The sequence below is a fragment of the Mauremys reevesii genome, linkage group 12, assembly GCF_016161935.1.
Source record: "Mauremys reevesii isolate NIE-2019 linkage group 12, ASM1616193v1, whole genome shotgun sequence".
Lineage (NCBI taxonomy): Eukaryota > Metazoa > Chordata > Testudines > Geoemydidae > Mauremys > Mauremys reevesii.
In genome coordinates, this window is record NC_052634.1 from 26567432 (window position 1) to 26583382 (window position 15951).

At 59.3% G+C, this 15951-nt stretch overlaps 1 non-coding gene across 1 annotated transcript; it reads left to right on the forward strand.

Annotated features, from left to right (window-relative positions):
* The first annotated feature begins 12379 nt into the window (after nt 1-12379).
* TRNAS-AGA lies at nt 12380-12461 on the forward strand. The gene has a single exon. It is a non-coding gene; the product is annotated as a tRNA-Ser (tRNA).
* Nucleotides 12462-15951: the final 3490 nt, after the last annotated feature.

Consider the following 15951-nt stretch of genomic DNA (forward strand, 5'->3'; position numbering starts at 1 on the left):
TCATACAGGAGGCCTGTGATATGCAGGGGGGTCAGATTAGATGCTCTAATGGTCTCTTCAGGTCATAAAGTCGACTAATTTCTGAAAAACTGACTGTAGCACTGGGAGCAGCGTCTGATGTTTTCCTGTCTAGCCGGCTTGCTTCCTAGAACGAACGCTCCTTGAGTGGGGTGATCCCCAGGGAGTAGCTCAAACCTCCCAAGTGCCTGGCCAGGAGCAGGACGTTAGCACAGCAAGGGAGGGGTGTGGCAGTGACATCACAAAGGCCTTTGGCAGGACCTCAGACTATTGGCCAAAGGTGGTGGGGAGGTGGTGACCTCACAGAGAGATGCTGACATCAGCCAGGCAGGACAGGGGCGAGGGGCCAGGGAAACCTCAGAGACCCCTGTGGCTTTGCTTCAGCAAGTCTCCTTCTCCAGGTCTCTCTTTGAGGACTGAGAGAGTATTCGGGTTCAGGTACCTGAGCGCCAGGAGGAACCTCTTTCGAGTTTTCTCCTTCCCTTTTCCTGATTTTACTAGAAAACAGCCGTCCCTGTTTAGAAGGTAAGAGCCTCCTCGAGGTTTGAAACCTGTTCAGTCTGATCCATCTGGTGACAGTTGAATTCTAGGCATGGAAAACACGAGCTTAAGGAGGCAGAATTTTATTCCGTACCTGGGATTTTGTCCCTTAAAATCACTGGGGACATTAGGGTTTGTTCTTTTTGTTTCACCTTTTCCTCCATCCCTCCCTCCCTCCTTTCTCTTCGTCTCTTGCTTCTTTTGTCCTTTCTCCTGTTCCCCTCCCAAAACCAGGAACAGTGTCGGGGTGTGTTTGGGGCGGGGCAGAGAGGGATGGGCGGCAGTGGGGTGGGGGCGCTCGGGGTGTTGGGGGCGGGGAGGAGGGGATGGGCGGCAGTGGGGAGGGAGCACGGGGTTGGGGCGGGGCAGAAGAGGGGATGGGCGGCATCGGGGAGGAGCTCAGGGGTTGGGCACGGGGCAGAGAGGGGATGGGCGGCACTGGGGATTGGGAGCTCGGGGGTGTTTGGGGAGGGTAGAGAGGGGATGGGCGGCACTGGGGAGGGGAGCTCAGGGGTGTTGGGGCAGGGGCAGAAGAGGGGATGGGCAGCATCGGGGAGCTCGGGGGTGTTTGGGGGCGGGGCAGAGGGGATGGGCGGCACTGGGGAGGAGCTCAGGGGTTGGGGCGGGGCAGAGAGGGGATGGGCGGCACTGGGGAGGGGAGCTCAGGGGATGATGGGGCGGGGGCAGAAGAGGGGATGGGCGGCACTGGGGAGGGGAGCTCGGGGGTGTTTGGGGCGGGGGCAGAGAGGGGAAAGGGAGGTCGGGGGTGTTGGGGCGGGGCAGAGAGGGGATGGGCGGCACTGGGGAGGGGAGATCAGGGGGTGTTGGGGACGGGGCAGAAGAGGGGAGGCGGCATTGGGGAGGAGCTCAGGGGGTGTTTGGGGCGGTGGCAGAGGGGGCCGCACTGGGGAGGAGCTCAGGGGTGTTGGGGCGGGGTCAGAGGGGAGGGGCGGCACTGGGGAGGGGAGCTCGGGGGTGTTTGGGGCAGGGGCAGAGAGGGGATGGGCGGCGCTGGGGAGGGGACCACGGGGTGGGGTTGGGGTGGGGACAGAGAGGGGATGGGCGTCACTGGGGAGGAGCTCGGGGGTGTTTGGGGCGGGGCAGAGAGGGGATGGGTGGCACCGGGAGGGCGCTCGGCGGGGTGTTGGGGCGGGGCAGAGAGGGGAGGGGCGGCACTGGGGTGGGGAGCTCTGGGGTTGGGGCGGGGCAGAGAGGGGATGGGCTGCACTGGGGAGGGGAGCTCAGGGGTGTTGGGGCGGGGCAGAGAGGGGATGGGCGGCACTGGGGAGGGGAGCTGGGGGTTGGGGCGGGGCAGAGAGGGGATGGGCGGCACTGGGGAGGGGAGCTGGGGTTGGGGCGGGGCAGAGAGGGGATGGGCGGCACTGGGGAGGGGAGCTCAGGGGATGGGCGTCACTGGGGAGGGGAGCTCAGGGGTGTTTGGGGCAGGGGCAGAGAGGGGATGGGCGGCGCTGGGGAGGACCACGGGGTGGGGTTGGGGTGGGGACAGAGAGGGGATGGGTGGCACTGGGGAGGGGCGCTCAGGGGTGTTGGGGCAGGGCAGAGAGGGGAGGGGCGGCACTGGGGTGGGGTAGCTCAGGGGGTGTTGGGGCAGGGGCAGAGAGGGGATGGGCGGCATTGGGGATGGGGAGCTCGGGGATGTTGGGGCGGGGCAGAGAGGGGAGGCGGCACTGGGGTGGGGAGCTCAGGGGGTTGGGGGCGGGGCAGAGAGGGGATGGGCGGCAGTGGGGTGGGGGCGCTCAGGGGGTGTTGGGGGCAGGGAGGAGGGGATGGGCGGCAGTGGGGAGGAGCACGGGGTTGGGGGTGGGGCAGAGAGGGGATGGGCGGCAGTGGGGTGGGGGCGCTCAGGGGTGTTGGGGCGGGGCAGAGAGGGGATGGGCGGCACTGGGGAGGAGCTCGGGGTTGGGGGCGGGGAGGAGGGGATGGGCGGCACTGGGGAGGAGCTCAGGGGTTGGGGGCAGGGCAGGGAGGGGATGGGCGGCACTGGGGTGGGGAGCTCAGGGGTTGGGGGCGGGGCAGGGAGGAGGGGCGGCAGTGGGAGGGGAGCTCGGGGGTTGGGCTGCTCAGGAGCCGCCTCGAACGCTTCAAGGCCACGTGACGCCCTCTCGGAAACTCCGCCTCTCCCGAGACAGCCAATAGGAAGAGGAGGCAGAGCCTGACCAATGGGAGCGCGAGAAGAAACCTTCCCCCCCCGCCCAGTTCCAGTGTTATGTTGGGGGCTGCAGTGACCAGAGCCCCCAGCAGGGTGCACCGGGGGGGGGGGGCTGCAGTGACCAGAGCCCCCAGCAGGGTGCAGCAGGGGCTGCTGACCAGACCCCAGCAGGGGCTGCCGGCCGGGGTTCCCTGCAGTCTGGTGCCAGTCACAGGAGACCCGCAATAGCCTGACCCCCACCCCTGTCCGAGCTCCGCCCTGCCCCCAGCCCACTGCCTCTTGAGCAGCCCCCTGCAGTGTCACCACTACCCCCGGCTGTGTCCCCGCAGCTTCCCAGCCCCAGCTCCTCCGGTGGCCCCACACACTTCCTCCTGCAGCCTGCCCCATTCCCCTGAGTCCCAGCTTCACCCCGACATCTCTCCAACCCCACCTCCCCACATCGCAGCCTCTGCCCCCCAGTGCCCCGGCCCTGCTCCCGGGGCTTGAGAGGCCCCACCCCTGGCCGCTCCACTCCCACAATGGGCAGCTGCTGGCGCTGAGGAAGGGGTCTGGGCCAGGCCAGGTGCTGGGCCGATCCTGGTGAAGAGAGACGAGCCGGCAAGACTGAGAGGCCCCTCCCTTGTCTGGGGACAGGGCTCCCACAATTTGGCCAGTGTCACCCTCCCCATCCAGAGGAGACGTCCGCTCCCAGCAGGCCGTGCTCCATCTCCACCCGCAGGAGGTGCCCCAGTCCAGCAGTGCCCCCCCCCCCCCCCCCAACAGCAGCCAAGCCCGGCACCTGCCCCTTCTCCCCTGCGAGGGCTGCAGGACTCCCTGCCCCCGCAGCACCAGCCTCCCCCCATGTCCCCGGGGTGGGGTGGGGTGGGGGAAGGGGGGATTCCTTCTTCCCATTGCCCCGATCCCACCCCCACCCCGGGCTGCCCAGACGGGAGCCAGGGGCTGCAGCAGTTGGCTGCTTCCCCAGGGCTACCAAGGAGCCGCCAGGAGAAGGGACGAGATTCTCCACGGCGCTGCAGCCGTTCACACTGGGACCCGTCTCATACGGGGGAAACTGAGGCACCAGGGAGGGCGAGATGGGCTGCACCAGCTCAGATTGGGAGTCTGTGGGAGAGCCAGGAATAGAACCCAGGAGTCCTGGCTCCATGGGCAGCAGGACTCCTCCACTTGGGAGGCTTTGCGGGCCCGGACTGTGGCCCTGCCCAAGGCCTGCTGCCACTCAGCCTCCTCCTGCCAAAGCCCCGCCCACACGCCCTCCACCCCGCCCACACTCCCCTTCAGCCCCGCCCACACGCCCTTCAGCCCCGCCCACACGCCCCTCAGGACCCCTTTGTTCCACTCCCCTGACCCCCGCCCACCTCTCACGTCTCTTCCCCCGAGGCCCTGCCACTTGTGCCTCTTCGCCCCCACCCCAAGGCCCCCCCCACCAGCCTCTCAGCCGTTTGCACCCCCGGCCTCGCCCCCCACGGCCCCATGTGGCCGGGTGGGGCTGGGAAAGGGCGAAGTGAGGATGGGGCCTTGCGAGAGGAGGGCCGCGGGAGCAGGGCCTCTGGGTGGAGCACGGCCAGGTGCCTCCCGGGCCCCTTATACCCACCGCCCCTGCCTGGCTCCCGGCCTCCCCGGCTCTAACCACTAGACCCAGCGGCACTGGGACAATTTGTATAGTGGGAGGTGCTGAGAGCCAGTGAACAAACCTGTAAACCCTGCACAGGATGGAAACCACTTCAAGCCAGGGGGTGCACAAGACTGGCCCCACTCCTTCCCAGAGCCAGCGGTGGGACCCGGATACCCTGGCTCCCAACCCCCACTCTAACCACTAGCCTGCACTGCCCTCCCACAGCAGGGGAGAAGAACCAGGAGTCCTGGCTCCCAGCCCGGCTGTGGGTGGAGCAGGACGTACTGGCCATGGGCTCAGCTGGGCATCGCTTACCATCAGGCTGGATGGTATCCCAGTGCTGACCTCCAGCCCCACAGCTCTGCTGGTGCCCCTCACTCCCGACCCGCAGCCCCTGGGATCCCCAGCACTGGCGGTGCCCCTCACTCCCGACCCGCAGCCCCTGCTATCCTAGTCCTGACCTCCAGACTCACAGCTCTGCCGGTGCCCCTCACTCCCGACCCGCAGCCCCTGCTATCCTAGTCCTGACCTCCAGACTCACAGCTCTGCCGGTGCCCCTCACTCCTGACCTGCAGCCCCTGCTATCCCAGTCCTGACCTCCAGACCCACAGCTCTGCCGGTGCCCCTCACTCCCGACCCGCAGCCCCTGCTATCCCAGTCCTGACCTCCAGACTCACAGCTCTGCCGGTGCCCCTCACTCCTGACCTGCAGCCCCTGCTATCCCCGTCCTGACCTCCAGAGCCACAGCTCTGACGGTGCCCCACACTCCCAACATGCAGCCCCTGCTTTCCCAGTCCTGACCTCCAGACTCACAGTTCTGCTGCTGCCCCTCACTCCCGACCCGCAGCCCCTCCTATCCCAATCCTGATCTCCACACCAAGAGCTCTGCTGGTGCCCCTCACTCCCGACCCGCAGCCCCCTGGATTTCCCGCTGAGCTCTCCAGTTACTGCGCTGCCAGTGCCCCTCACTCCCGACCCGCAGCCCCTACTATCCCAGTCCTGACCTCCAGCCTCACAGCTCTGCTGGTGCCCCTCACTCCCGACCCGCAGCCCCTTAGGCGTCAACCAGCTCTGACGGTGACCCTCACTCCCGACCCGCAGCCCCTGCTATCCCAGTCCTGACCTCCAGACTCTCAGCTCTGCTGGTGCCCCTCACTCCCGACCCGCAGCCCCCTGGTCTCCCTCCTGCTCTGCTGCTGCCCCTCACTCCCGACCCGCAGCCCCTCCTGTCCCAATCCTGATCTCCAGATCCACAGCTCTGCTGGTGCCCCTCACTCCCGACTTGCAGTGACTGGGCTTCCCGCAGAGCTCCCCAGTCACTGTGCTGCCGGTGCCCCTCATTCCTGACCCACAGACCCCTGGGCTTCCTTCAGCTCTGCTGGTGCCCCTCACTCCCGACCTGCAGCCCCCTGGGTTCCCCCCAGCTCTAGTGGTGCCCCTCACTCCTGACCCGCAGCCCCTGCTATCCCAGTCCTGACCTCCAGACTCACAGTTCTGCTGCTGCCCCTCACTCCCGACCCGCAGCCCCTCCTATCCCAATCCTGATCGCCACACCAAGAGCTCTGCTGGTGCCCCTCACTCCCGACCCGCAGCCCCCTGGATTTCCCGCTGAGCTCCCCAGTTACTGCGCTGCCAGTCCCCCTCACTCCCGACGCGCAGCCCCTACTATCCCAGTCCTGACCTCCAGCCTCACAGCTCTGCTGGTGCCCCTCACTCCCGACCCGCAGCCCCCTCGATTCCTCGCTGAGCTCCCCAGTTACTGCGCTGCTGGTGCCCCTCACTCCCGACCCGCAGCCCCTTAGGCGTCAACCAGCTCTGGCGGTGCCCCTCACTCCCGACCCGCAGCACCTGCTATCCCAGTCCTGACCTCCAGACTCTCAGCTCTGCTGGTGCCCCTCACTCCTGACCCGCAGCCCCCTGCGCTCCCTCCAGCTCTGACGGTGCCCCTCACTCCCGACCCGCAGCCCCCTCGATTCCTCGCTGAGCTCCCCAGTTACTGCGCTGCTGGTGCCCCTCACTCCCAACCCGCAGCCCCTTAGGCGTCAACCAGCTCTGACGGTGCCCCTCACTCCCGACCCGCAGCCCCTGCTATCCCAGTCCTGACCTCCAGACTCTCAGCTCTGCTGGTGCCCCTCACTCCTGACCCGCAGCCCCCTGCGCTCCCTCCAGCTCTGACGGCGCCCCTCACTCCCGACCCGCAGCCCCTGCTATCCCAGTCCTGACCTCCAGACTCTCAGCTCTGCTGGTGCCCCTCACTCCCGACCCGCATGGGTCACCCCTGGAGCAGGTTAAAGCTGCAGGGTGACAGTGGGGTTGCTGCCCCTGTGAACAGCTGCTGTAGCACCGCCTGGGCAGGACAGGGAGAGCCAGTTATACCCCTCCCCCAGCCTGTATCGGGGGATGGGAGCGCTCACACCCTGGGGCCCCTGAGTTGGGACGGAGGGAGGCCCCCGTGCACCAGGGAAGCTGTAAGGGCGAACAGGGGCACCCACGCACCCGAGATCTTATAGGGGGGGAGAGTGGCACCCACACACTCAGGATCTTGTAGGGGGGGACAAGGGCATCCACACTCGAGGATCCTCTGCAGAGGGACGGACACCCACACATCCAAGATTCTGTATGGGGGGCAGAGGTACCCGGACACCTGGACAGGGGATGGGGGGCAGCGAAACATCCGGGATCTTACCTGGGAGGACAGCGGCGCCTGCAGCTCGACATGAGACGGGGGCGGGGGAAGCAGGAGCATTTCCCAGTTCCAGGCTGTCCCTGTCTGGCCCAGGCACAGAGCTCACAAGCAGAGTTTAAAGCTCAAACTGCCAGGTTGTGAAACAAGATGGGCTCTGTGGCTGGTGCCTGTGATCCCAGCACCTGGAGAGGCTGAGGCTGGCGAATCGCTTGAGCTCAGGAGTACTAGGCTGCAGGGGGCTGTGCCGATCAGGTGTCCACACTAAGTTCAGCATCAATATGGTGATCCTGGGGGAGTTTGGGGTCCCCAAGTTGCCTAAGGAGGGGTGAATCGGCCCAGGTCAGGAAACGGAGCAGGTCAAAACTCCTGTGCTGATCAGTAGTGGGATCACACCTGTGACTAGCCCCTGCAGCGTAGCCTGGGCAAGACAGTGAGATACAGTCTCTTTTTATACAGACACCCCCTGCAGAGCCTGGAGGGGGGATGGGAGCACCCACACGCTGGGGATTCTGACTTGGGGTGAGGGACGCACCCAAGCAACACGGATCTTGAAAAGGGGAACAGAGACACCCACAGATCCCGGATGGGGGCAGACAGGGGAAACCACACATGGGAGCTAGTTCATGGGGTGGGGGGACAGAGACACCCACCAGAGATCCTGGATGGGAGCACCCACATGATGGGGATCTTGAACTGGGAGGAGGAAAGCACCATGTACCAGAGGTTCTGAAGGGGGAACAGGGACACCCACACACCAGGTGTCTTGCAGCAAGAGCTGCGGTCTTGATTTACACAGGGCAGTGATGGGGATTTAACCAATTCCTGCGCAGAACTTGTTCCACTAGATAATTAGCCTCACAGTTAAAAAATGGTAATTTCCAGTTGGCGTTTTGTGACATTGACTGCAAACCAAGGGGGTCGTGTTCAACCTTTGTCTGGTGAATTAAAGAACCCTTTCAAATCAGATATTCCCCCCTCTGGGAATTTTTAAAACTGTGTATTTAAAATCAGTGACTAAATCGCCTCTTAACCTCCAGTCAATGAAATCAATTGAGTTTCTTCAATCTCTCGCTGTAGACAGAAGAGAACAATGCACATTTTCCTTGTTTTTAAAGGCAAAATTCCTGATCTTTCCAAGGGGATCTTCTGCTTCAGCTGTCAGTTTGGGGAAGGATTTGGCTTCCTGGGCTATAATCTGCCCGCTCGGTTATAATCTGCGGTCTGAAGGGTCAAATTTAGATGAGGCCGTTAGTGCTGCCCCCGTGTAGCCGGAGATGGGCGCTCACAAGCAGAGTTGAAAGCTGGAGCTGGAACAGACCTGGCTGGACACGTGGGGCACAAAGGCTCTCACGTGGGATCCTCGCTGTGCAGCAGGAGGCGGAGGGAAGCTGGTTGTCAGGGGTCAGGGGGCTGCACCCTGCCATGCTGAGCCGGTGTCTGTGCTAAGCTCGGCATCAATCAGGTGATTCTGGGCAGTTCGGGGTCCCCGGGCTCCCACAGGAGGGTGAAGCAGGTCACCCCTGGAGCAGGTTAAAGCTGCAGGGTGACAGTGGGGTTGCTGCCCCTGTGAACAGCTGCTGTAGCACCGCCTGGGCAGGACAGGGAGAGCCAGTTATACCCCTCCCCCGCCCCAGCCTGTATCGGGGAATGGGAGCGCTCACACCCTGGGGACCCACCCACCAGAGATCTATTGGGGGGAGAGTGGCACCCACACACCCAGGATCTTGTAGGGGGGGACAAGGGCATCCACACTCCGGGATCCTCTGCAGAGGGACGGACACCCACACATCCAGGATTCTGTATGGGGGGCAGAGGTACCCGGACACCTGGGCGGGGGATGGGGGCACCAAAACATCCGGGATCTTACCTGGGAGGACAGCGGCGCCTGCAGCTCGACATGATACGGGGGCGGGGGAAGCAGGAGCATTTCCCAGTTCCAGGCTGTCCCCATCTGGCCAAGGCACAGAGCTCACAAGCAGAGTTTAAAGCTTCAGCTGCCAGGCTATAACACAAGCCGGACCCTGTGGCTGGTGCCTGTGATCCCAGCGCCTGGGGAGGCTGAGGCCAGCAGATCGCTTGAGCTGAGGAGTTCTGTGCTGCAGGGGGCTGTGCCGATCAGGTGTCCGCACTAAGTTCGGCATCAATATGGTGATCCCAGGGAAGCTTGGGGTCCCCAGGTTGCCTAAGGAGGGGTGAACCAGCCCAGGTTGGAAACGGAGCAGGTCAAAACTCCCCTGCTGATCAGTAGTGGGGTCGCACCTGTGAATAGCCCCTGCAGTGTAGCCTCAGCGAGACACGGTCTCTTTTTATACAGACACCCCCCGCAGAGCCTGTAGGGGGTGACGGGAGCACCCACACACTGGGGATTCTGACTTGAGGGAAGGGACGCACCCAAGCAACACGGATCTTGAAAACGGGAACAGAGACACCCACAGATCCCAGATGGGGGCAGACAGGGGAAACCACACACGGGAGCTAGTTCATGGGGTGGGGGACAGAGACACCCACCAGAGATCCTGGATGGGAGCACCCACATGATGGGGATCTTGAACTGGAAGGAGGGAAGCACCATGTACCAGAGGTTCTGAAGGGGGAACAGGGACACCCACACAGCAGGTGTCTTGCAGCAAGAGCTGCAGTCTTGATTTACACACAGCAGTGATGGGGAATTAACCACATCCCTTGCGGAGCTTGTTCCACTAGATAATTAGGCAGACTGGGATAACAGGGGCTGCGGGTCAGGAGTGAGGTGCACCAGCAGAGCTGTGAGTCTGGAGGTCAGGACTGGGATAGCAGGGGCTGCGGGTCGGAAGTGAGGGGCACCAGCAGAGCTGTGAGTCTGGAGGTCAGGACTGGGATAGGACGATGAGCAGAGGGTGATTGGTGGATGGGCCCATCTCTCTGGTTCTCTGGGCCAGGGAAGAATGATGGGGTTGGAGTCTTGTTCTTGTTCAGTCTCTCCAGCATTGCTCCAATCCCGTAAAGCAGGGTCTCAACCACAATTTACCTTAGGGCCAGGGCCAGTCCTCCAGTCCTCCCAGTGGGCCAATAATGTCACTCATACTGCCCAGAACCCGCCCCCCAAAACTCTGCCCCTCACCTGCCTAAGGCTCTGGGAGGGAGTTTGGGTGGGGGGGAGGAGGTCTAGGGTGCAGGCCCTGGGCTGGGGATTGGGATGCAGGAGGGGTGCAGGCTCTGGGGGGAGTTTGGGTGCAGAAGGGGTGAGAGGCTGGTCTCTGGGAGGGAGTTTGGGTGGGGGGAGGAGGTCTAGGGTGCAGGCCCTGGGCTGGGGATTGGTGGGCAGGAGGGGTGCAGGCTCTGGGGGGAGTTTGGGTGCCGCCGGGGCGAGCGGCTGGTCGCTGGGCGGGCGTTGTGGTGGGGGGAGGAGGTCTAGGGTGCTGGCTCTGGGCTGGGGATTGGGGTGCAGGAGGGGTGCAGGCTCTGGGGGGAGTTTGGGTGCAGAAGGGGTGAGAGGCTGGTCTCTGGGAGGGAGTTTGGGTGGGGGAGGGGTTCTGGGGTGCAGGCTCTGGGATGGAGTTTGCAGCGCCGTAACAAGGGGGAGGCGAGTGAGGCACTTGCCTCGGGTGCGCAAAGTGGAGGGGCGCAGCTCTACCCCGATCAGCGGCGCTTCGGCGGCAGCTCTACTGCTGCCCCTTCTTCGGCAGCAATTCGGCAGTGGGTCCTTCTCTCCGAGAGGGACTCAGGGACCTGCTGCCGAATTGCCACCGAAGGATGAATGAAGCAGGGGAGGCAATTGGGCGGCAGGTCCTTCCCTCCAACAGGGACTCAGGCACCTGCCACCAAAAAGCCTGGAGCCGGCCCTTGCCTCGGGCACAAAAATTCCTTGTTATGGCTCTGGGAGTTTGGGGGCTGGGGCAGGGGGAACAGGAGGAAGGGTGGGGGTGCAGGCTATGGGAGGAGATTGGGGCGGGCGGGAGGGTGTGTGCAGGGAGGGGGTGCGGGTTGTGGGAGGGAGTTTGCGGGCTGGGGGGTGGGGAAGGAGGGCGTGCAGACTCTGGGAGGGGCCGGCAGCCACTGGAGCGAGCAGGCAGACGCTGCTCAGCACCGCTGCACTGATGGGGCCCCTGGGGGGGAGCGCCTGGGGGTGGCAGGTGGGGCCAATGGAGTGACCCGCTCCCAAAACTGCTGGAGCCCCACGGGCGAGACCTGGGGACCAGGACTGCCAGTCAGACAAACACCTTTAAGAGGAGGCGTCCCTCTCCCTGTCAAAAACTGATCTTCCTTGTTCAGTTCAGTGACAGCCTGAATTGTTCCTTATCCCGGCAGAGCCAGAGGATTGAAAGCAGCAACATCCAACCCCTGTGTAGCTCGCAGGAATGGACACAAACACTCCCTGGTATCTGAGGAGATGTTCAGCTTTGCCCTTGGTCAACTTCAAGGCTAAAGGGAAAGGAGGTGGCACCAGGTATAAAGAGTGAAACACGACACATCATAGTTATGCCCATGGTGGCTGCAAAATCTTTTGATGTACTTCTTCTTATCAGCAGTGTATTGTTTTCTCCGGAGCCTAGGCCTTGACCAAGAAATTTGTACTTTGCTAAAATAATCGACTGCCCCTGGTGAAGACAATGGACTTGACACCCACTGGGGTGTCCCTACACAGGTACAAGTACTAACAACAGTGGCTGCCTTTTAGCCATAGATTTTAATCAGGGCAATAAATTGAAACAAACCCCTGTTAAATCATTTCTCAGCCCGAGTCCTTCACCCACATTCCCTAGAGCATTGGGCCACCATGTGGATGTTTCATTTCTGACCTCAATTTCACACAGAGACAAAATTTCCTTTGCACAGATCCATGAACAGCAAAACCTCCCTGTGTCTCTGGTCTGAGCCACGGCATTCGATGCCAGTGAACCTTTTTCTCCTGCAATGGCGACGGTCAGACAGAGGGGTCATGGCACCTGCATCCCTGCCAGGGAGATATTGGCTCCGCTCTTTCTTTCTGCTGCTGTTGTTAGTCCATCAAACATCAAGGGTGGAATGCAAGGCTCAGTTCATGCACCAGCCCTCTGAAAAATTTCAGTGTCCCAGAGAAATCCTGCCCCCTGCTATTGGAACGATGTGCTGGAGATTTGACTAGGAAAGGGACTGTCTGAATTGTCAGAGTGGGGAATGAACAACAATCTACAGCAATGTCGTTCACACAAACACACTCTCATGCTGCTCCAGCCGGAAGGGAAATGGGCAGGAATTCTCGCTGTTCAGCCCAGGACACACTTACACTGATGCGCAGCCGTGAGTGTGCTGGGGAAGCTGGTCTGAGCAAACAATTTGAAGTGACAATTCAGTGAGAACAAAATCATCATGCAGTAAAATGCAAGCATGTCAAGTAGTTGTGGCCGAGTGGTTAAGGCGATGGACTAGAAATCCATTGGGGTCTCCCTGCGCAGGTTCGAATCCTGCCAACTACGCAAGCGTTGTTGTTATTATTGTAGTTTTAGTGCCTGAGCATCCGTAGTGCGAACTGGAGATAAATCTAGTTTCACTCTGTCTACACTTAAAACACTGCTGTGGCACTGCTATAGCACTTTGGAGTAGACAGTGACTGGAGGAATTTTCCCATCCCTGTAATAGCTGCATGCACAGAACAATTCTTCCTTTTCTTTAGCACTATCTAAGCCGGGCTTAGGTCACCTTAACTATATGGGTTTGTGGGGGGGTCACACCCTGAGAGACGTTGCTCTGCCAGTTCAGTGCTCAGCGTACAGCAGCCCTTAGATCCCTCTTGGTCAGCAAACAAGCTACTGGAAGACTCAGATTGTGGCCCTCCAGGAAAGGGAGGTGAAAAAACAAGTCAAGCCTGAAAATAAGGGGGACAGGTTAACCCTAAGGAGTGTGTGTGTGTATGTACAGTGCTAAAGCTAAATCTAAAGCTGTCTCTCAGCTATTACCTGAGGATAAACTTAAAGCCTGGTGCAGCAGAGAAACTATTGCAAACTGTGTCTGTTGTACAAGAGGGGACACTGAGGCACACCACCTCATGAATTTCATAAATGACCCGTGCGTGGGGTAATTCACTAAGTGACTATAGAACAAAATCAGGACAGCCTGGAGGTAATTCTTCTGTTTTTCCTGCAATTAGCAAGGAAATTTGTAAAAGGAAGAGGTATTATTATTATTAAGCACTAATCTGTCCCCACCGGGGGTGTGTGTGGAAATTGTTTCTTTTGTTTTTCAGACACTCTACAAGCAAGCTGGTGCCAGCAAAAGACTAACCCAGAATACCATGGATCTATGTTTTGTGTTGTTTGTCTGTGGTGTTTGTCTTGTTGTTAGCATTGTTGTGTTTCAATGAACAGAAAACCTCATGACATGGGTGGGGATGGCTTCAAAAGGCTGACCTGGGGGAAGATGTGTATGGAAGTTCAAAATGCTCGACTAGGAGGCCAGCACCTGTGTAATAGCTACCGTGGTATCTGGAAGTGAATCGGCAGCTGAGGTGGGACCCACAATCCCTATGGGAATAATGAGAAGGGGATTTGCTCGCTGGGAATCAATGGAGGGATGTGTAAAATGGTGTAAATCCAGAGAAGATGTTTGAATGTGCCCCTCCCTGATGGCCATGGAGGAGCACACCCAATGGCCCGTGGCAAGGGGTGGACAATTGGGTGTACTGTGTATGAGGTGTTTTGCTGAAATGTACATATTACTGGGGGCACAATTACACCAGCCCCTAACCAAATTCCACACTACACGCTGCTCTCTGGGCTTTGGTGCACAGATAGACCTGTGAATCTTACTGCTGTGAATAATCAAACCAGCGCATACAGCCTGATTCCACACCACGTGGTTAAGTTGGTTTGAACAATAACCCATTTCTCTGTGGACATTCAATGGACTTATGATATGGACAAAAGCACGAAAAACTGCAGCAGCAGCGTATTACAACTGCCAGCAACTGGACATGTTAAGAGCTTGACCCCGTCGAAGGAGGAGAGGAGGTGTTTCGGTGGTGGCCAGGATGTTGGACCATGCTGCAGTGCTCAGGTCTCTCGGTGTTGCTGTGGATTATTACAGTGGCTGGTGTATTGCTAAGTATACTTGTGTTACGTTGCCTATGAAAATAACCTAGAAGTAATGGAGTAAGCCCCTCCCCCCTGCACTAGCCAACCTGGACCCAACCTTCCCAGGCCCACTATAGTGGGAAGTCTGGATGCTAATTGGAACAGGTGTGGCACGTCCGTCTGAGAGAAGGTGCAGGGCACTGTACTATGCACGGGGCAGTGGGACAAATGGAATATCAACACCTTCCACCTTGAGGCCTGGCCTATCAGGAAATGTGTCACCACATGTCCTATGCTTTGCTAAGGGGGAGAATGGGAACAGGGACACAGGCAAGGCTCTGTGGTGTCAGGGCTGGGATGGGGACACTGAGGAAGGAAACTGGAATCATTGCTTGCTGGAAGTTCAATCCAATAAACATCTCATTGTTTGCACCTTCGGACTTTGGGTATTGCTGCTCTGTGTGTACGCAAGAAGGACCCAGTAATGGGAAGGTGAAGGGATAAACCCTCTAACACTAACTAACATCTAACACCCATTTGAACCTCTTCTTTTCACACCGTTGCTCATTCTCAGGGGCTGCTTTGTCTCCAGACAGATCCATTCACTTTCAGGACGGCCTTGCTCTTTCCGTCTGTTTCACTCACTGAGGTGTCAGAGTAAACACTCCTTCCTCTAGTCTCAGACAAACACTAGTATTAACTGTTTGCGACTGATGGGTTTAGAAAGCATTTATCAAGATGCCATTTCTGGGGGATTTTTCCCAAGATCCAATATTTTGTGTTCAAACATCTCCTAGCTCCCTTGGTGAAAATAAGGCCAAGGTTTCCTTGTAATATACAGTAAGAATGCAGTTTTTCACCCCACATGGGACTTGAACCCACAATCTCTGACTTAAAAAGCCATTGCCTTGTCCATTAGGCCACTGATGAAAGAATGGAAGTGCTATCTCCTAAATGCATATTTCTCATATTAACTTGGAAGCCAAATACCCTCTTTCTGCACCTTACAGAAATGTCTGCATCCCCTGGCAGCGAGGCTACTGGGGAGGTTGCTTACAGAGCTGAGCACCACCTTTCTGCCAGCCATCTTTAGAGAAGAAGGCTCTTTTCCCTGACAGCCACACAGCGCTGCCTGGCATCCCGAGAGCCTCCCTCGTGTTCTCCCACAGCAGCCGCCTGCTGGTGTGGGTGGGAAAAGGGGACCAGGAAGCACTGCAGCCTCATTCCGGGACAGGAGGCCCTCACCACGCCTAGGCCTGTCTCTTGCCTTCAGCCCAGGCAGCCAGAGGTGCCAGGGAGCTCTCTGGCAGGCCGCCGCCTCAGCCAGGAAATAAGGAAAAGACGATGAATGAAGAAGTCAGGAAATAACAAGGAAATGAAGAGGTTTGTCGAACGGGTTTCTGCCCAATTTACCATCTTCTCAGCTACCGCTCAAAGTTAAAGACCTAAAGTCGACCTATTGGCATAAGTACAGATGGTTGGATGGGAATTAAAAGGAGCTGCTGTCACAAGTGTTAGGTGCCTGCAAGCAGCATGCAGAGCGTTTAAAACCACCGCAATTAGAGGCTCAGATGAAACGTTTGCCCTAAATCAGAAACGACAATAGGACGACCAGCAGAACGCCACTCTAGGTAAACGGCTGAGTACTGGAGGCTGTTAGACGCAAAAAGTCATTCCTCAAAATTTGGAAATCAGATCCTAGTGAGGATAATAGGAAGGTGCACAAACTCTGGCCTGTTAAGTGTCAAAGTGTAACAAGTCAGGCCAAGAAAGAATCTGAGAAGCAACATGCTAAAGACACAAAAGCTAAGTATAAATCCGGTCAATGCGAGTCCTGGTCTGTCCCCGCAGAAAGGTGAACCCCCTCTGTGGCTGGAGTGAGCTCCTCTAAGCCGAC